The sequence below is a fragment of the Dipodomys merriami genome, unplaced genomic scaffold (assembly GCF_024711535.1).
Source record: "Dipodomys merriami isolate MVZ:Mamm:240054 unplaced genomic scaffold, mDipMer1.0.p SCAF_3, whole genome shotgun sequence".
Taxonomy (NCBI): Eukaryota; Metazoa; Chordata; class Mammalia; order Rodentia; family Heteromyidae; genus Dipodomys; species Dipodomys merriami.
Window position 1 is genome coordinate 86,414,132 of NW_027204492.1, and position 22,762 is coordinate 86,436,893.

The following is a 22,762-nucleotide window of genomic DNA, read 5'->3' on the forward strand; positions in this document are numbered from 1 at the left end:
TCCTTGGCCTGCTGTGAGGTCCTGGGGTCAGGGCAAGAGTATTTCTTCCCGAGTTTCCACTGATGTCAGCATTTGGGCAGAATTCATCTCCCCTTTCATATTGGTGCCATTGAGGCTCCAGCTTGTTCATGGGTGGTACTGCCAGGCAAAGGAGGGGAAAAGTATGGCCTCAGGTCTCCTGGTGCCATTGGATCTTTATAATCATCATCATCATCATCATCCTTAATTTTACTGAATGTCAGCTAATGATCTCTGAGACTGGGAACGAGGTTCCTCCACTAGGCTTCAGCCTCCAAAAGAGGACTGAAGATTCTAGTCTTTCCTGGACCGTGGTATCCCAGTGGCATTATTTAAAGAAAGCTGAAGTTCCTATTGAGTGGGTAGAAACAGTGTAGAATTATGGTTCAGTAAGGCCTCTGTTGTACAAATTCTGTTTCTGTGGCTATAGTGACCCACTTGTGTTATTCTAGCTGTTTGAGGACCAAAGTTGCTGTGGGTTGATACTTGTTTAAGGCCAGTCCAGGCAGAGGCACAGCTTGATCTTCTCCAGAAAAGTGGCTGTGGCCCTGCAGGCCTAGCCCAAGTGATAGAACAACCATCAAAAGGAAGAAAGATAAGTGAGAGTGGGAGAATCGCTATATCCACTACCCACGACTAGCAGAGACACAGACACAGACAGACAGACACACATGCACAATGTGCTGTTGTGCCTCTTGCTAGACTAAAAGCCCAAGGCTGCCCAGGGAAAATGGTGGGACCTTATTCAAAGGGCAATACAACCTAAAAGGATTAGGAATGTAGATACAGTGCTTCAGTATTGGCTCATGAGTACAAACCCTAAAGCACCAGATTTCCTATCCTTCTGTGTTTGGTTCCTCACTCTAATTGGGAGGGAGAGAGGCAGGAATTGCTGATGGCACGCAGTGTGCAAATCCAGGCTTCTGAGTTCTTCCTGGGGGAAGGAAATAGGATTAGTTTTGGGGATGGTGAGTCCTTGTGTGCATTTTATTATCGTTATTTCAAAGATGATATACAGAGGAATTATAGTTAAATAAGTCAGATAAAGGCTCCCCTCCTCTCCCCTCCCCTCCCCTCTCCTCTCCTCTCCTTTTTCTGCTGTGGGGCTTAAATTCAGGGCCTGGGCTCTGTCCCTGAGATTTTCTGCTCTACCACTTTGAGCCACAGTACCACTTCCAGTTTTCTGGTGGTTGGAGATAAGAGTCTCATAGACTTTCCTGCCCAGGTTGGCTTCGAACCATAATCTTCAGATCTCAGCCTCTGAGACACTAGGATTACAGATGTGAGCCACCGGTATCTAGCCAAGGGTACATTTCTTTTTGGACAATGTTGCTCCTTCTCTCACTCTGTTTTTCCCTCCCATCCCCAGTTGTGTTGCTCATTTTCCCAATAGTGTCTGGTGAGTACCACTGCTACATTTGTTCACCCTTTGTCCCTCCATTTCTATGCTCCTCTTAATCTCTTAATCTTTTTTTTTTTTTTTTGTCAGTCGTGGGGCTTGAACTCTGGGCCTGAGTGCTGTCCCTCAGCTCTTCAGCTCAAGGCGAGCGCTCTACCACTTGAGCTACAGCGCCACTTCCGGTTTTCTGGTGGTTTTTTGGAGATAGGAGTCTCACGGTCTCTCCTGCCCGGGCTGGCTTTGAACCGCGATCCTCAGATCTCAGCCTCCTGAGTAGCTAGGATTACAGGTGTGAGCCACCAGCGCCCGGCTGCTCCTCTTAATCTTGCAAAGACAGATAAATGGACAAAATAAGACAAAAAGAAACCAAAAACATAAATGAAGGAAAAAAACCTCCCTCTTTGTTCATTTTGATATATGCTATTTTGTATGATCACATGTATCTAAGCATCAGACCTTTGTGTTCCTCTCCTAACCTGCCTGCATTTTCTGTAGTCCACCACTGGGACTGCTAGAGGTCCAGGTAGGAGCTACCTTCTGCAACCATTGAGGCTGAGGGAATTGCCTCCGTTTGCTTTGCTGCTGCCACCCCTGAGAGTGGAAGTCTGATTATCAATTTCTGTGGTGGTGATGCCCACAAGTTGGTATGTGAAGGAATGACAAGTGCATCTTTGGGAGTAGGTTTAAAGTGCTAACTTTGGCTACCTGCTTCTGCTGTGGGTTCTAGAGTCAAGCAGTCTGGGTTCTTCCTCCACCATCTAATGATTTGGGCAGATGTCTGATGTATACCCTCCATATATGGTATAATTGGGGTTCAGGATGGCAGCCATTGCACTAGGAAAATATTATCCCAGGCTGCTTGGTGCCACTGGTATTCTCATCTGAATTAAGATTAATGCCCCCTGAAAAAGGGAGCACAATTCTTCTACCTGGACACAGCTTCCAAATGGGATGAAAGTTTCTATACCATACTTAGTCTGCGGTGATATAGATTTATGCTTCCTTAGGGCCTCTATGGTTTTAGCCTTCTTTTTTCTTGTTTGCTTAGTCTGTTATCATAGCTACTCTTGAGGTAAAGATATTGAGGACTGTAGATTGGGGCTACCCAAAGCAATTAGTTTTTCAGATCTTATCTCAAAAGAGGCGCACAATGTAGAGTTACATATGTAGTCAGCATATCTAAGCTAACTTGGGGAAAATTAACGAGTCAATTGGAAACAAAAGTATACCAAATAGTACTAGAAACCTGACTTTAGTGGTAAGAATGCTTGCCTCTGAGTTCCTTTCTAGTTATGGACAAAATGTAAAGGCATCAAGAAGAAGAAACAGGAATTTCTTTCTCTGCCTGTTTTTTTTTTCCTACTTGCTTATTCCTTTGGCCATAATCAAGAGAGTTTTCTTTGGATTTGTTTTCTTTTATTGTATTTGTTTTGTTGTCTGGTGTTACTTGAGATTACAAGCTCTTCAGTATCCAGTGTAAGATGTGTGGGATATAAAATGAAATGTAATCTTAAATACTCCTGTGGCTGGGAACGGGAGAGTTGAAGTTCAAAGCCATCCAGATATAAAAACCTGTGAAGCCAGGTGCCAGTGGCTCACGCTTGTAATCCTAGCTACTCAGGAGGCTGAGATCTGAGGATCACGGTTCAAAGCCAGCTGGGGCAGGAAAGTCTGTGAGACTCTGATCTGCAATAAACCACTAGAAAACCGGAAGTGGCAATGTGGCTCAAGTGGTAGAGCGCTTGCCTTGAGCTGAAGAGCTCAGGGACATCGCCCAGGGCCAGAGTTCAAGCCCCACGACCAATCAAAAAAAAAAATCTGTGAGACTCCATCTCTAATAGCCAGTAAAAAAGCTAGGCTTTAAAAAAAAAAGCTAGGCTTAGCTCTCTCTGTTCTTGCTCTCTCTGTTCTATTCTTGCTCTCTCTGTTCCTCTCTGCTCTCTCTCTGTTCTATTCTAACTCTCTCTCTGTTCCTTTCTGCTCTCTCTCCCTGCTCTCTCTGCCCTTTTCTAGCTCTTTCCTCTCTCTCTTTTCTCTCTTCCCAGCTCTCTCTCATTCCCAGGCTCACTCCCAGGCCTTTCCCAGCCACGTGGAGTGCCAACCTTGCCTGGTCCCAGCAGGTCTACTGAATAAACCTACTCCTTACCTGAAAAAAAAAAAAAAAAAAAAAGCTAGGCTTAGACAGGGACTGGTGGCTCATGGCTGTAATCCTAGCTACTTAGTAGGCTGAGATCTGAAGATCTCAGTTCAAAGCTAGCCTGGCCAGAAAGTCCTCAAAATTCTTATCTCCAATTAACCACCAAGTAGGAGGGAGTGGAGCTGTGGTTCATGTGGTAGAGCACTAGCTTTGAGCAGAAAAGTTCAGCAACAATGTCCAGGCCCTAAGTTCAAGCCATAGGACTGGGACCGATCCCCATACAAATGCTAGAGCATATTGTGGGCATGCTTGAAAGGGAAATGGCAATATTTATAAAAAGTATTTTATTCTTTTAAATGGTTCATTTGGATTTTTTTTCCAATGGACCTTTTGAAGTGTGTAATTTATTCTTTTTTCCCCTAACTGCTGGAGAACTTTCAAGCCACATATCTTTCATAATTATACTATTCATTATTTATGTTGATATTTGTATTGGCATTGGGTTTACACTTAAGGCCTTGCACTTGCTAGCCTGGCGTTTTGCCATTTATCCATGCCCCTCAGCCCTTTCCCTTTAGTTAATTTTCAGACTGGATCTCTTGGTTTTTGCCCAGGTCTGGCCTTGCCAACTAGGATGTGTTCCCCTACACCCATCATTTTTCATTAAGATGAAGTCTTTACAACTGTATTTTCTTTTTTGCCAAGGCTAGTTGTGAACTTTAATTCTCCCAAGTTTGCCTCTTTTATAGCTGACATTACAAGGGTGAGCTAACACCATCCCAGCTTTTTTTGTTTTTGTTTTTTTTTGTTTTTGTGCCAGCCCTGGGGCTAGAACTACCTGGGGCCCAGGTGCTACCTCTGAGCTATTGTTCTCAAGATAGTGCTCTGCCACTTTGAGCCACAGCATATGTCTGACATTTTGGTAGTTAACTGGAGATAAGAGTCTCATAGACTTTGCTGCTGGGGCTGACTTTGAGCTTCAGTCTCCAGATAGCAGCCTTCTGAGTAGCTATGCCCCTAACCCTAAACCTCAGGGAAGGTTCAGTTAAAAAAACTTTAAGCCAGGTGTGTCTGTGGCTTACAGCTGTAATCCTAGCTACTCACGAAACTGAGATCTGAGGATTGCTGTTCAAAGCCACCCTGGCCAGGAAAGTCTATGACACTCTTTAATTAACTACCAAAAGTTTATGCTCTGTGTGTGGGTGCTCTTTACCATGCAAAGGGAGATGCCCCGGTGGAAGCAAATAGAAACGTCCTCAACTCAGGACTGATAAGTGACTTATAGAGTCAGGGAAGGATGAATGGGATACCAAATGCATGATGAGGCTGTGAAAAAGAGAGACACTGCAACTTTCTCTTTTGTATTGCCACAGAACAAAATTAATTGCACATAAAATTGTTCTCTGTCCCTTTCCGCAGTTAGAACACTGTTCTACTCTCGTGTGTGTATGTTTGTGTGTGTGTGTGTGTAGGTGTGTGTTTGTGTGAGTGCGCACCCGCATGCAAGCGCACACATGCATGTAGCACACTGCTACTGGTGTTGGAACTCAGGACCTCAACCTCATACTTAGCTGTTTAACTCAATGCTGCCACCCTACCCCTTGAAACACACCTTCACTTCCAACTACTTTCTGGTTAATTGGAAATAAGTGTCTCTGGGCATTTGCTGCTCAGGTGGCCTTTATCTTCTGTCCTCAGATCTCAGCCTCCATATTAGCTAGGATTTTGGTATGACCCATAGGCTCATGGCTCTCTCTTGGAGTTGTAACCTAACAACATTTCTCTTCAGTATACCAAGATAGATTTGGATGTCTTATTTTGAACCATATGCTTATTTTAGTGGTATTGTTCCCATCTTTGATATGTTCTTTCACCTTCAATGCTTTTTATATTCAACATTGTAAGCTTTGTAACTTCCTGATTTAGATATATACTCCCAAGAGTATTTGAAACCTTGGTCCCTCTGTAGTGGTGGTGAAGAGTGCAGACATTGGAGAACCAAATATCTCAGAAACTTACAATGTCTGCTACTGCTGATCTTTGGGGGTAAATATATCCAAGGAGTTTTGTTTTTGCTTCTCCCCTGCTTCTTGTCCAAAGGGAATATTGAACTTTGATTGGGAAGATTTCTCCCACAGCAGGCTGAACCACAGTCAAGGAAGGTATAAACTTCAGAGGAATAGAGGGTGAATGTCTGTCTCCATCTTCTTTCTGGAAATGCCTTCTTGCTCAGCCTTCCCTTTGTAGTCATTATGCCTAGAAGCAGAAGCTCTCAGTCTTCAGGATAAGCATTCTTTTCATTTTTTCTCTTTCTCTACCACTCATTGTTCTTGCCATCTTCATAGAATAGGATTCACACTTAGAATGTGGGCTTTGCAGGCCTCAGGCTTCTCCAGCATAGGAGATTGCCATCACCAGCCTTACTCCCCATGGGTGTCTACTAGAGTTTGAGGCCAAAGCTCTAGTTAATGACTAAGGGTCTCTCCCTGAGGCTTCATGGAAATGGGTGATTTGGGCAGGCTTCATACTGGTTCTACAATATCATAGTCAAATATATCCTAAGTCATGTTGATTTTATCCTTCAACAGATTCCCCAATGCCATGCCTCAAAAATGAGGCCCTGAACAGAGAGGTTACATATGTCAGGTAATGAGTACTTTTCTTCTTGGACAATGTTGCTCTTTCCCTCACTCTCTCCCAGTTTTTCCTTCCTATTACCACCCACAAGTTGTTTAGTTCATATTCAACATAGTGTGTAGTGAGTACCACTGCTGCATTTGTTCACCCTTTGTCCTGCCATTATTTTGCCCTTTTACCCTCCTAAAGACAGGTAAATGAACAAACAATACAAAAAAAAACAAAACAAAACAGCAACGAAGAAAAACTCTTGTTTCCATGTCTTGGAGTTCATTTTGATATTCTCCTTTGATTTCCCTGTATGTGAATGCCTTGAGTCCTTTATTTATTTATTTATTTATATTGTGAAAATACTGTACAGAGGGGTTACAATTACATGGGCAAGATAATGAATACATTTCTTATCAAGCATTGTAGCCTCCTCCTTTGTTTCCCCTTCCCATCCCTTCCCATCCTCCCCCCCCTCCCCCGCCACCCAATCCTCCCCGCCCCCCCTCCCAGCACCAAAGTTGTAAAGTGCCTTGAGTCCTGTTTAAGTTAATATGTCCCAGTACAGTTAGGATCTAGTTTCCATGTATGAGAGAAAACATTCATTGTGTGTGTCTCTGATGTTGGTTTATATCACTTAACATGATTTGTTCCTGGTCCATCCATTTCCCTGCAAATAGCATAATGTTATCTTTTCTAATGGCTATTTAGAATTCCATTGTGTATAGGTACCACATTTTTCGGATCCACTCATCTATTGTAGGGCATCTGGGCTGTTTTTATAACCTGGCTATTGTGAATGATGCAGCAATGAACATTGATGTGCAAGTGTCTCTATGGTATCCTAGCTCGTAATATTCTGGGTAGATGCCTAGGAGTGGTGTGACTGAGTCATACAGAAGGTCTATGTTTAGTTTTTTGAGGAACCTCCAGACTGTTATATGGGGTGTTTGTACCAGTTTACATTCCCACCAACATTGTGACAGTTTACATTCCCCCTACATCCCTGCCAACATTTGTTGTTCAAATTCATGATGATGACCAATCTAACTGGAGTGAAATGAAATCTCAGAGTTGTTTTGATTTGCAGTTCCAAAGGATGTTCTTAAGTTTCTGCCTCTTCAGCTGGTATAGTGGGACAGGCACTATGGCCTTTACACTTTTGTTATGAAGATGAGTGACAGTATATGTAAAACACTAAGAGAGTCCCTGCTAGAATACTAGCAGGTGCTTAGTGCACAGCTGGGATTTGACTATTGTTACTGCTAAGAAGTATAGCAGAATAATTGCAGGTGGGAGTTTTGGAGTTAAACTGCCCTCTCTGGCATTGGATCCAGACTCTCTGCTTAACATCTTTTTTACCACATGTATCTTACCTAAAATGTCAAATCTTCAGTTTCTTCAATCATAATAACAAGGAGAGTATTATCTTTTTTACCTTGTCAGAGATTGTAGACATACAATGCTTAACGCAGAGGCTGACATGTATGTAGCTACTGTAGCTTAACAGTGTTTTTTTGGTCAGCTGTGGGTCTTGAACTCTGGGCCTGGGTGCTGTCCTTCAGCTCTTCAGCTCAAGGTGAGCACTCTACCACTTGAGCCACAGTGCCATTTCCGGTTTTCTGAGTGGTTTATTGGAGATAAGAGTCTCTCTGCCTTTGGTGTCCAGGCTGCCTTTGAATCACGATCCTCAGATCTCAACCTCCTGAGTAGCTAGGGTTACAGGTGTGAGCCATTGCCACCTGGCAAGCTTAACAACATTTTAAAACCTAAACCAAAATATCCTTCAATTCTTTCTCTCCTGCAGCTCCTATCTGCAAGGGTTGCACACTCACAGCATTATACATCTGCACATGTGCTGAGAGCCTCTTTCTTTTTCACAAAGGAGAGTACACTGTAGAGTATACAAGCATCAGCCTGAGCTGAGCCTTGCCCTTGATGACCTCTAGCTTTCTGCATTTGGAACCTTATATGAATGGACCATTGAAACAAATACTATCAGTGTCCTAGTTGTCCTAGCTGCCGTGTGAGTGTACTTTCTCATTGTTGGTGGGAGTGTAAACCTGTTCAACCACTTTGGAAAGTAGTATGGAGATTCCTCAAAAGAGGCCACATAGAGCTCCCCTATGACCCAGTAATCCCACTTTTGGGCATTTACCCAAAGGTTTACAAACAAGACCACACTAAAACTGCCAGCACGACTATATTTATTGCAGCACTATTTACTATAGCAAAGATATGGAACTAACCCAGATGCCCCTCAGTAGATGAATGGATCAAGAAAATGTGGTATATATACACAATAGAATTCTATGCCTCCATCAGAAAGAATGACATTGCCCCATTTGTTAGGAAATGGAAAGGCTTGGAAAAAATTATATTAAGTGAAGTAAGCCAGGCCCAAAGAAACATAGGTCCCATGGTTTCCCTTATTTGCAATACCTAGTATATGTCTGAGTCAAGCAGAAAAGGTCAGATAAGGTGATGTTAAGGAAATGAACCCTAAGATATGTATTCAAATGTTTTTTTCTTTCATGCGATTGTTTCTAACACATTTATAAGATGATTTCTTTGTTGCTTTGTATGTCCCTCCCCCACAGTATAAGCCCTGCTTTCACTGTATTTGATGTCAGTATAATTTGTGGAGGGGAAGGGGAAAAACAAATCGTTTAAATAGGGATACAGGTGGACCCGTTGCAACAATGAGATGTACAAGTCATTATGTCGAAAAATGAACTTTACAATTTTGGTGCAGGGAGGGGGGGTAGTGGGGAGGATTGGGTGGGGGAGTGGGGGGGGAGGATGGGAAGGAATGGGAAGGGGAAACAAAGGAGGAGGCTACAATGCTTAATAAGAAATGTACTCATTATCTTGCCCATGTAATTGTAATCCCTCTGTACAGTATTTTCACAATAAAAAAAAATAAATAAGAAAATGGCAGACACCCCTCCATCCACTGCATTTTTTCTGTCTGCTGAACCCCCTGTTTATATTCAATAGGTCACAACGGGAGAAACCATGCACTTGAGCTCATACAACTCAATACCTTTTCACCTTTTCACCATATGGCCCTAGATTTTACCATGGATGAGTGGGTTTTATTAAGTTCAGAACAGACAAATATGCATAGGGATGTGATGTTGATGAGCTCTGAAAACTTGTATGGTGTAGTATTTTATTTCAGCCAACCCATCCTGCTTACCCAGAGTGAAGAACAGGACAAAATGGACAGAGAAATTCCTACAGGTTTCTGTTCAGGTAGGTTGACTCAATTTACATCCCAACAAGTATAACATACTTGAAATAGTTTGCAACCAGAAACACTGAACAAAAAGGATGAGTCAACACAGGGACACAATCCTCCTGAATGTAGCACTATTGGTGAAGCCCTGTGCACAGATGCTACCATTGTTTACAGTAGGCAAATTGGTAGTGGAGGGCAAAGCCATTCAGGGGCTGACTCTGAGGTTGATGCTGGAAAGCCTTCCCATGGTAAGCCCATAATATATTTCATGATGAGGAAAGATCCAAAGAGAATGATGGATATACAAATCCCTCTGACATAAGCTCTTTTGTAGCTGAGCAGAATAGAAATGAGATAGGAGCAAGATATTATGAACACATGGACTGTGGGAAACTCTTAGGTTCTTTCAGATAAATTAGGGAACATAAGAAATCTCATACTATAATGAAATTAAAGTGTAATCAGTGCAAGACATCATTCCTTTCTTATTCACCTTTCCAGTTGCATATAAGCGTCTACAGGAAGGAAAAACGACAAAAATGTAATAATTACGGAAAATATTTAAACTCAAGCTATTAACTTAAATGACATAGGATTCATACAGGGGAGAGGTCTTATGAATGCCCTGGGTATAGGAAAACCTTTAGAGATAGCTGTGTTCTGAAACAACACAAAGTAATTTATTTGAACAAAACAAAATGAATGTAATGATGGAACCAATCCCAATGTTCCTCAGTAGATGAATGGATCAAGAAAATTTTATATATATATATATATATATATATATATATATATATATATATAATGGAATTCTATGCCTCCATCAAAAAGAATGACATTGCCTCATTTGTTAGGAAATGGAAATACTTGGAAAAATTATATTAAGTGAAGCAATCCAGGCCCAAAGAAACATAGGTCCCATAGTTTACATTGTTTGCAATGACTAGTACATATCTAGCACAAGTAGAGAAGGTCAAAGGCTATGGACATAGGAACACATGAGGTAATGATAAACAAAATGTACCCCAAGAAAGGGACACAAGTGGTTTTTTCTTTCTTGCTAGTGTTTTTAATGTACTTACAATGCACCATGTGATTCTTTTGTTTCTTTTGTATGTTCTTCCCCCATGGTATAACCCCTGTTTTCACTGTGAGAAAGCTTTTCATAGGCATGTTCATTTACCAGCGATAAGCTAACAGATACCGGAGAAAAATGCATTCCTGCAATGTGTGTGCTAAACTTTTCAAAACTGTTGAGTATCTGAACAAACATAAGAAAAGACAGATGAGAAAGAGAAACTACTTTATATAGCCAATGTGGAAACAATATCAGCAGCCTGTCGAATTCTGAGACTCACCTGATAATACACAAGGGGAGAAACACCTTTGAAGTGTGATCATTGTGGGAAATCCTACAGAGCAAAGAACTGTCTTCTTATGCACATAAAACTTCACACTGGATAGAGACTACATAAGTGATTTCTTACAGCCCTTGCTATTAGAAATCCTTCAGAGAACACTGCCATCTTAGAGGACACTTAAAAATTCATCCTGGTCGGGCCTGGGAAGATGGCTCAGTGGCAGAGTGCTTGCCTTGCATGCATGAGGACCTGGGTTCGATTCCTCAGCACCACATAGGCAGGAAAAGCCGGAAGTGGTGCTGTGGCTCAAGTGGTAGAGTGCTAGCCTTGAGCTGAAGAGCTGAGGGACAGTACCCAGGCTCAGAGTTCAGGCCCCACGACCGGCAAAAAAGAAAAAAAAAAATTCATCCTGGAAGAAAGCCTGTGAGCAAGGTTTGTCACAGAAAACAATCCATCAGAATGAAAAAGTGTAAAAGTATGCATGAGACTGTTCAGGGATCTTGTAGCTCACAGGGAAATAAAGCAATAAAGCTTTTAGTAATAATCACACTTTCCTTGAGAATTCACAGTGTAATCTGTGGGAACAGTTTCTGCGGAAGGTGGTAATGCTAACCAGAAAACATATCCTAGGAATAAATGAAAGCATGAACACATTTTTGAATATGTGTGCTGGTGTTTGTTTTGTGTTGTGTGTGTGTGTGTGTGTGTGTGTGTGTGTGTGTTTTGTTATTGCAGTTAACAACTCCTGTGCATGAGTCTGGTTTTAAAATTTGTTATATAGGGCTGGGAAGGTGGCTCAGTGGTAGAGCGCTTGCCTTGTATGCATGAGGCCCTGGGTTCGATTCCTCTACGTTTTTTTTTTTTTAAAGAAAAAAGCCAGAAGTAGCGCTGTGGCTCAAGTGGTAGAGCGCTAGCCTTGAGCTGAAGAGCTGAGGGCCAGCACCCAGGCCCAGAGTTCAGGCCCCATAACCTGACCCCACCCCCCACCCTCAAAAAATAAAATTTGTTATATAGTTGAGGGATGCTGTTGACCCTAGCCTGTAATTCTAGCTACAGAGGAGGCTGAGATCTGAAGGATTGTGATTTGATTCCAATCTGGCCAAAAAAATTCACTAAACTCCATCAAAAAGTAATCATCAAAAAGCCAAGTTGCATGCATGACTCAAATGATGGAGCACCAGCCAAGAGGCAGGGTGGAATTTTAAATCTAAAGTGGGAAAAATTATGTAAGTTTGGTAAATTGGATAGATATAGCATTATATATTTATATATTGATTAAGTCTTTAACATAAATTTATATTATATTCTAGCCACCCCAATCCTGAGTGTGTTTGTGTGTGTGTATATGTATTGTTTTTGTTTCTGTTTTTTTTTTGTAAGTCATGGGGCTTAGACAAGGGGTCTGGGGACTGTCCCTGATCTCTTTACACTTAAGGTTAGTGCTCTTCCACTGTGAGCCACATTGCTACTTCCTTTTGGTGGTTAATTGGAGATAAGAGTCTCACAGACGTTCTTGCCCAGCCTGGATTTTAACTGAGATTCTCAGCTAGGATTACAGGCCATGCCACACACAGCCAGTTCTGAGTATATATATTTGAAGAGAGATTACTAGGGTACATGTAGTGTGGCTGGAAAGGGGTAGGAAGGTCATTGCAAAAGGAGGATGGATAGATGTAATCAGGGCATGAAATATGTATGCAGTGAAATTCCTGTACAGTTAATTTTGCATTCATTATAAGAAATTTTACAATGTATGTTGAGAATAGAGCTTGTGTTCAGTATTGTTACAATTTAAAAATTACACTCTTATGCCAGGTGCTGGTGGCTGATGCCTCTACTCCTACCTATTCAGGTGCTGAGATCCGAAGATCTCTGTTCAAAGCCAGTCTGAGCAAGCACATCCATGAGACTCTTATCTCCTATTAGCCACAAAAATGCCACAAGTGGAGCTTTGGCTCAAATGGTAGAGTACTAGCCTTAAGCAAAAAAGCTCAGTGAGAGTGCTCAGATTCTGAGTTCATGCACACACCCTTACACTCATAGACACAAATTGTACCAAGGACAAAGAGGGCTTTATAACATTTTGAACACCTGCTATACATCTTGTGGTTGGAATTTTTTCCTTATATTTGATGCTAGTATAAAACAATCAGAACAGCACTTACCATAGTGATGTCACATTTAGTATGAAGGATACCATATAGGCCTCAAATACTGCCCTATCGACAGCATTCCTATAAGCTTTATTTGTCCCACACATACATGTTAATTTTAAGTAATTTACTAATGCCTCTTCATCCAAAACACATAAAGCTTAGCATTGTTTTGTTTTTATTCGAAGACTTGATCCTTGACCCAATTCAGAAACATCTGAGCCTGCAGATCTAAGTTCATTTATACACATGGTTTTCTTTTCCTTCCTTCCTTCCTTCCTTCCTTCCTTCCTTCCTTCCTTCCTTCCCTCCTTTCTTTCTTTCCTTCTTTCTTCCTCCCTTCCTCCCTTCTTCCCTTCCTCCCTTCCTCCCTTCCTTCCCTCCCTCCTTCCCTCCCTCCCCACCTCTCTCTCTCTCTCTCTTTTTTTCTTTCTTTCTTTCTTTCTTTCTTTCTTTCTTTCTTTCTTTCTTTCTTTCTTTCTTTCTTTCTCTCTCTCTCTCTCTCTCTCTCTCTCTCTCTCTCTCTCTCTCTCTCTCTTTTCTTTCTCTCTTTCTCTCTTTCTCTCTTTCTTTCTTTTTTTGGGGTCAGGTCGTGGGGCCTGAACTCTGGGCCTGGGCACTGTCCCTCAGCTTTTCACCTCAAGGCTAGAGCTCTGCTGCTTGAGCCACAGTGACACCTCCCGCTTTTTTCTTTTTGCTTATGTGGTGCTGAGGAATTGAACCCAGGGCCTCATGCATGCAAGGCAAGCGCTCTACCACTGAGACACCTTCCCAGCCCTCTTTCTTTCTTTCTTTCTTTCTTTCTTTCTTTCTTTCTTTCTTTCTTTCTTTCTTTCTTTCTTTCTTTCTTTCTTTCTTTCTTTCTCTTTCCTTCTTCCTCCCTCCCTCCCTCCCTCCTTTCTTTCCTTCCTCCCTCCCTCCCTCCCTCCTTTCTTTCCTTCCTCCCTCCCTCCCTCCCTTCCTTCCTTCCTTCCTTCCTTTCTCCCTTCCTCCCTTTCTTCCTTTCTCCCTCCCTCCCTCCCTCCTCCCTCTCTCTTCCTTCCTTCCTTCCTTCCTTTCTTTCTTTCTTTCTTTCTTTCTTTCTTTCTTTCTTTCTTTCTTTCTTTCTTTCTTTCTTTTTCCTTTCCCTCCCTCCCTCCCTCCCTTCCTTTCTTTCTTCCTTCCTTCCTTTGTTCCTTCCTTCCTTCCATCATTTGTGGGGCTTGAACTCAAGGGCCTGGGCATTGTCTGAGAGCTCTATTTGCTCAAGGCTTGAGCTGTACCACTTAGAGCCACAGTACCACTTCTAGTTTTCTGGTGGTTAATTGGAGATAAGAGTCTCATAGACTTTCTTGTCTAGGCTGGCTTTGAATTGTGATACTCAGATCTCAGTCTCCCAAGTAGATAAGGTTACAGATGTGAGCCATAATCACCTGTCTACACATGCTTTTCTATTCTTCTGTTTCTGTTACCTTTCAAATTGTAATGGTAAAGGGAGTGGTCATATGCCACCAGAATTCTGTTCTGCTACTGACTAAATGCCAAGAATGACTTTCTAGGATAGAAATAAATAATTCTCATCTAAATACATCAATCTAGTTGGGTGCTGGTGGTTCACACAGCTACTTGGGAGGCTGAGAATGGAAGAATCATGGCTCACGACCAGTATACACTCCAAAAGAGTACATAACTCCTTGTAACATGTAGCTTGGTACAATAGTGTATCCATCATCCTATTGTAGATGGGCAGATGAGATTAAGAAGATGGCAGTTATTGATCAGCCCACAAGGAAAAGTCTGTGAGACTTCATCCAACAGCCTAAAATCCATTGTGCTTCAGGGACCTGATCTGAAAGAGAACTAGGACATGAGAGTGTCGGAGGGATAGTTCAGCAGTAGAGTGCCTGCCTACAAGCATAGAGTAATGAGTCCAAAACCACATTACTGCTAACCAAAAGACATATAAACATATCTGAGAAAATAAAACATAAATAAAAGGCTGAATTTACTATTTTACTTTCAAATTTTAGATTTATCTTTCCTGGAAAGAGAAGACATTATTTCAAGAATATGTCCCTCATGGGGTAGGGGGTGGGGGAGGATGGGAAGGGGAAACAAAGGAGGAGGCTTCAATGCTTCATAAGAAATATACTCATTATCTTGCCCATGTAATTGTAACCCCTCTGTACAGTATTTTCACAATAAAAAATAAATTAAAAAAAAAGAATATGTCCCTCCTCCCCACAAAAGCACTACCCAAAGTTTCCTTGAAGCTGTAATGTACATGTTTCTGGCCAATTTTGCACAATTTATTAGTGATGTCTAATTTTGAAGTGGGCATATGTAAAAAGAGGGTGGTACATAATGGGGGGCGGGAATCAAATGGCTCACATTGTTTGGCCCTACAAGCTCAAAGGAAGCAGCCAACTGCTTTATTTTTTTGTTTGTTTATTTAATTTAGGTCGTGGGGCTTGACCTCTGAGCCTGCATGCTGTCCCTCAGGTCTTCAGTTCAAGGCTAGAGCTCTACCACTTGAGCTACACCACCACTTCTAGTTTTCTGGTGGTTTATTGGATATAAGAGTCTCACGGACTTTCCTGCTGGGCTGGATTTGAACCACGATCCTCAGGTCTCAGCCTCCTGAGAAGGATTAAAGGCATGAGCCACTGGTGCCAGAAATCCAATTGCTTTTATTTTACCTTTGTCCTCCCATGAACAATTCTTTGCATGATGCATTGTGATTCTAGGGTGAATAAAAACCATCTTGGATATGAAAACACATCCGATGAGAATTTAAGTCAGAAAAGAATTCTGTGCTCATACTTAATTCCATTGACTACCTTGGATGTCCCTAACTTTCCCAGGAGCCTTACTCACAAGTAGCTACTTCAATAGAAAACAAAAAGGATCTTCGTATTTAGGTATTATTTTTTTAAATTCCAAAACTAGTCAGGACAATACTGGAAGGAAAGATGTACACAAGAGATTAAAGTCTGATTTAGTATAACAAGGGACTGGAATGTTAATCATTCAATAGAAAAATTCAATATAGCTATTACTGGATTCTGATCTCCTCAGGAATATAAGGATTTCTGAACCTTGATTCTAGAGCTTGGAGACTAAGAATAGAAGGTGGAATTCTCTCCCTTTTAATATATACATGAATTGGGGCTGGGAAGGTGGCCAAGTGGTAGAGTGCTTACCGTGCATGAGGCCCTGGGTTCAATTCCTCAGCACCATATAAGCAGAAGCCGCCGGAAGTAGCACTGTGGCTCAAGTGGTAGAACACTAGTCTTGAGCTGAAAAACTCAGGGACACTGCCTAAGCCCAGAGTTCAGGTCCCATGAATTGTATGAATATGTTTTAATGAATGTGTAGTCAACAGTTCTGGAGTGGGGAACAAGGGTCCAACCATTTTCTAGGTAATGCTGATGGTGCTGGTCCCACTGTGCAGGGAATGGGCCTTCCATCCTCTGCTCAGAAAAACTCTGTGCACAGAAATGAGAACCAGTGGTTTCTGCCTGCAATCCTAGCTACTTAGGAGGCTGAGATCTGAGGATGATGGTTTTAAGCCAGCCTGGGCAGGAAAGTCCATGAGAAACTTATCACTTATTAACTAGCAAAAGGCAAGAAGAGCTGTGGCTCAAGTGGTAGGGTGCTAGCCTTCAGCAAACCAGCCAAGGGACAGCAACCAGGCCCAGGGTTTAGCTGCCTAGCTAAACTTTTGGAGGAAAGGTTTCTTTTGTCCCATTGTTTGTGAGGACGTAGTCCACAATTGATCAGCCCACTGCCTTGTGGCTTGTGGTGTGAGATTTTTGCAGGTTAGTTGGAGATTTGAATGTCATGGACTTTTCTTTATGGGCTGAGGCAGAGTGAAGTGGAGCCAAGCTTCTCACCTCACGGTAGCTCAGAAATGGATTAAGACAGGAGGGGTACACTCCCAATGAGCTAACCTCCTCACAAGGCCCAGCTCCTGAATGTTTCTACACTTCCCAACAGTCTACAGTGTGGTGACCATGCTTTTAATACATGGAACTTTGCAGACCATCCCAGATCCAAACTATAGCACAATGTTCTACTTCACATGAGTTTTAGCTTTTTATTGTTCTATATTGAATGAAAAAATGTTTTCTAGAATGAGTTTGAAAGGCTTGATTCTGGAGCTTGGAGACCTAACAGTATAAGATGAGCCTCTCAAACTTTAATGTGTTAGCCAGGCACTGGTGACTCCCATCTCCAAGACCTAGCTACTCAGGAAGCTGAGTTCTGAGGATTGCAGTTTGAAGCCAGTCTAGGCAGGAAAGTCTGTGAGACTCTTATCTCCAATGAAGCACCAGAAGGCCAGAATGGAGCTGTAGCTCAAGGAGTAGAGCACTTGCCTTGAGAAAAAAAAATGCTCTGGGATAGAGTCCAGGACCTGAGTTCAAGCCCCAGGACTGACACAAAGCAAACAAAACCATAAAACATCCTTAAATGTGTACATGTATTACATATGTCCTCTGCTCTTTATATTAGAGACTGCCTAGTCTGGCTTTGAACTGCAATCCTCAGAACTCAGCTTTCTGAGTCAGCTAGGACTTGGAGGTGGGAGTCACCCGTGCCTGGCTAACACATTGAAGTTTAAGAGGCTCCAGAATCAAACCTTTCAAACTCATTAAACATATCCCTTCTGAGGAAAACAAGTTGTAGATTTATCCAATAGGAGAATTATCCAATAGGAAGTAATTTTTATTATAGTTCTTCCCAATACTTTAAATGCTCTCAATGTCCATGCAGAACCTTTATAAGCAGATATAAAAACAATCCATGTTATTTACAAAACAAAGTCTTCTGTACTTTCAGTACTTCTGCTTTGTGGACTAGGAGAGGGAGAAATTAGAAACAAATGCTGGGAATTTTGATAATAACTTAAAAATAAGGGCCATGTGTATAATCCTGAATGTACAACAATCACAGTTCTTGTTTTAAATATGGATGAGAAAGATGCCTAATCTAAGCAGTATTCCTTCAAAGAGAAATGTGTCTCTCTTAGGAAAAGGAAACTCCTATTGGAATCTCTTAGATCAAATTATGTTTTTGTTTAGCAGTATTGGAAAGCATGTGGAGTGTTCAGCAAGTTCTCAACCAAAACAGCCCCATACCAAGCACAAAAAGGCTTTTCTGACACATTTTTATTACCACATATTAACTTTAGAGGGTATGAGATTTAAAAAAGAAGATGTGTGTACATGCTTGTGCTCAGGAGCATGAATGTGCATGTATATCTGTGTATGTGTGTGAACTGGAGCTTGAACTCAGGGCTTGGAAACTGCCCCTTACGTTTTTTTCTTCTTAAGGCTGACACTCTCCTACTTGAGGTACAGTTCCATTTGAGGCTTTGTGTTGATTAATTGACGATAAGAATCTCATGGTTTTTTTTCTGCCCAGGCTGGTTTAAAACCTTAGTCCTCAGACCTCAGGCTCCTGAACAGTTATGATGTTAGGTATGAGTCATCAGTGCCTGGAAATAGATACTATTTGTGATTTTTTTTCAGATAAGGAGTAGGTTTATTCAGTAGACCTGCTGGGACCAGGCAAGGTTAGCACTCCACGTGGGTGGGAAAGGCCTGGGAAAGAGAGAGGAAAGAGCTAGAAAAGAGCTGGAAAAGAGCAGAGAGAGAGCTAGAAAAGAGATGGGAGCTGGGAAAGAGAAGAGAAGGAAAGAGCTGAGAAAGAGCTAGAAAAGAGCAGAGAGAATATTATTTGTGATTTTTAAACTTACGTTGTATCTATCAATACTGTCTCTTTCTCATTAGCAGAAGATATGGACTAGACTATTTCATTCTGCTTTAACATTAAAAAAAGATCAAATAATTGACCTCTGGAATATTGGATAGGCATTGCTGGCTAACACCTATAATCTAGCTTCTTAGGAGACTGTGATCTCTATTTGAAGCCAGCCTGAGCAGGAAAATCTATGACACTCTTTTCTTCAATAAACAACCTCCCCACCCCCCAAAAAAATCTGAAAGTGGAGTGGTGGTTCACTTGGCAGAGTGATAGCCTTGAGCAAAAGCAGCTCAGGACAACGTCTATGCTCTGAGTTCAAGCTCTAGCACTAGCACAAAGTATTTTTTTTCAAAAAAGCTCTGGGACAGTGTCTGGGCCCTGAGTTCAAGTCCCAGGACTGGCACAAAGAAAATAGTCAAATTTTGGCCTATGTTAGAGTAAATGTATCTTACAGATGTGTTGTTCAAAAATTAATACTAAGACATTTTCATTTTAACATTCATTACAAATTTATAAACCCTATATAATTTGCATATGAAAACTACACATAAACACACTGATGCACAATCCAAATAGCAATCCTATTATTGCAAAAGAATGTAGTAGGATTTTAAACATGTGTATTTTCATAAAATCCCTGAGTATTCATTGATTATTTTCATGAATTCAAAATATCATATATTCTGATTTTGACTCTTGACACGTTAAAATGACAGAGACAACCATAATTGCATGACTTAGTTAAAAAATCCATTGAATATTTAGAAGTTAATTGAGTAACTTTAAAGACAAGTCACACTTGGGTTTAGTTCAATTTACTAGCATACAAAATTTTAGGTTTTGGTTAACAGATATTAATTCTGTGGACAAATTGGAATCCAGTATTTCCCTTATGGGTCCTATTCCTGCATTTTTGCCAAAATACCATAGAAAAGAACTCAATTCATACCTTTATATAACACTATATTTTAGTTTATTAAACAAAATTATTGTTTCATTTTAGCTGGGATTAGTGGTGTTTAATAATATAATCAAGACAGGAAGGCATATGCTTAACTTTGCTTAAGTAAGAGAAAAGTCAGTATCCTCTGGCCACTATTTGCAAAGATTGTGGGTACATTATGATCAAATTTACACAAAACCTGTCAGCAATGTTTATTTGCACCTTATGAAACCATATTGACTTTATAGAATGCTTTTCTAAAAGTAATGCTGCAATGGTAGCAGTGAGCCCAAATCTAGCCTTAGTGAAGCTGCTCAAAGTCAAAAGTCTTACAAAGGATGATTTCTGTACATGAATCCACAATTCAACATAACAGTTACAGGTTCACTTTGAAACAACCCTGGAACAATTTAATCATGAAAATACATGCATACATGTCAAATACCCATCCTAAATAGAAGTTTTACAAGTGGCCAGTTCCAGTATTCTGTCAAAACAGAAGTGTAAATTCTTGTAAAAACTCGGTCTCTGCAAACTGTTTTCCATATTAGCTGCCATATGGTTAGGAATGGCATGCTCACTACATGCTCATATGATCAATCTAGTGACACCTTCTATATTGATTACTTGGGGTCAGCACACCCCACTTAGTTTTCCCTGCAGACAGCCCAGGGAGAAGCTCCAAGAGTAGACATTTTTGAGCACGTAGCACTCTCTCCCCTGACTCTGGCAAATTTTATGTAGATTTGAGAAAGATTCTTGGAAGAAATGAAAATATTATACTTGAGTAGTACTTTAGAAAATGCCAGTAGTAAGGCTTGAAATCATGTCCTGGGTGCTATCGTTCAGCTGTTTTGCTCATTTGTTGCTCATGAGTCTCATGGTCTTTTCTGTCTGGCTTTGAATGATGATCCTCGTATCTCCACCTCCTGAGTAGATATCATTACAGCTATGAGGCCCCAGTGCCCAACTATCAGGTTTTAAAAAGTAACTGATGAAGTTTATTATGCTTAAACTTACTTTAGCTATGTCTTAGCTAAATATCACAAGGTTTTATTGTTTTTGTTTTTGCTTATATGGTGCTGAGGAATCGAACCCAGGGCCTCATGCATGCAAAGCAAGCGCTCTACCACTGAGCCACCTTCCCAGCCCATCACAAGGTTTTAACTAACTCTCTGTTGCCCTTTTTTTTCTTTTTGTTTTGCCCTGTGTCTGGCACTTAAACTCGGGGCTAGGGTGCTATCCCTTAGCTTTTTCTCTTAAGGATGGCACTCTACCACTTGACCCACAGCTCTACTTTCAAACTATTTTTGGCTAATTGGAGATAAGAGTCTTAGAGAGTTTTGCACCTGGCCTATATTTGAACTGATCTTCAGTTCACAGCTTCCTCTGTACCTAGGAGTATAGGTATGAGCCACTGGTACTTGGCTTTAATTTTCTTGATAGCCACAAAAGGTGGTCAAACAATAATCACCTTAGTAAAAATTGTTGATTAGTGGGCTATGAAGTTTGTGTGTTCCATGAACCTTTCCTTATCAGGAAACACAAGTGCCCTGAGGATGCATTAAGAGGAATATCATCAACAACAAAAAAAATCTACCCAACACAGGTGCTGGGGCTCACCTTTGTAATCCTAGCTATTTGAGCAGCTGAAAATTGGAGAATCCCAGTTCCAGACCAGCTGAAGCCAAGAGCCCTTCTCAACGAAGTGCTCCACATGGTGGTATACACCTGTTATCCTAGCTATGTTGGGAAGATGGGAAGACTAGCATGGGTACATCATGCCCAAGCACACACCCAGCAGGATATAATAGTTGTCTCAAGAAAAGTGTCTCATATCCTCAAAATAACCAGCAGAACACAGGGCTGAAGCCTGGCTCAGCAGAGAGAGCATCCACCTGGCAAGTACAAGTCCCAGTGTTCAAATTCCAGTACCAACCAAAACAAACCCAAATAACCCATGCACCTTCTGATGTGGTCTTTCTATAGCTACATCAATAGAGGTATTTGTAAAACTCCTTATTAAACACATTTCTTTCTTCTTTCTTTTGAGACGTGTTCTTTTTATGTTGTCCAGGCTGGCCATGGGCTCGTGGGCTCAAGTGTCCACCTGCCTTTGCCTCACAAGTAGCTGGAATGACAAGTGGATACGGCTATACCCAGCTTTCAACTGCCTACAAAATTCAATTAATGGGGTGAAGTATGGCTCAAGTGATAGAATGTCTGCCTGGCACACATGAGGTCCTGAGTTGAAATCCCAGTACAGCCCTCCAACTTAGATTTACAAAATGTATGTCAACTCCATATCTAAAAATCTTATTAGTCATTTAGTAAGACAAGTAGGAAGCAATGATTGTGTATTCTTGAGAAAAATGCCTTAAGTTTTCTTTCTAATTCATTAAGTAGTTAGTTATCCATCTAAGTAGTAAATAAGCAATGAGATGCATTCTTAAACAATTAGCCTGGAGAACTGAGGAAAGCTGAATAGTTGAAATTGTTAGATTTGAAACAACATTTAATTAGGATTAAAATCATGAAGTGGCAATCACTTGGCTTTTCTAAGAAGAGTATCCTATGAAGAGCAAGAAAAACACAAGCTTATTGGTAGAGAATTAATAGCTTTAAAGTTGATTATAAGTACTGAATGTAAGTGAAGTATGTTTTTTCAATGATTCAATATTCAACAAGTTATTTTAAATACCATTTAATAACTGGCATTCATAAAAAAGCCATTGCACAAAAACCTAGCATCAAACTCAGCATACAAAAGTTGGAAACAGCTGAATACCAAGTCCTTGGTCCTACTTTTTCACACTCCAGTTGAATATCTGTGAACTATAGAAGCTTCCTACAGGTTCACATGCTGTGTCCTTTTCTATTCAACCATTTATTTTAAAACAAAGATTAAATTCTGTAACTTGAAAATGCCAAAAATCATGTGTCTAGGACCCAAGAAAATCACAAACTTATCATGAAACAAAATTCAAATACATAATTTACACTATTTAGTCTGTAGTATATATTATTAATTTATTATCTGCCCTCCTCCATCTAGTAATGACAACTTTCACTGAGATACTTTATGCTGTTTCTATTTGCAATATTATTCAAAATCATCCTGTCTTTTTCCTTTC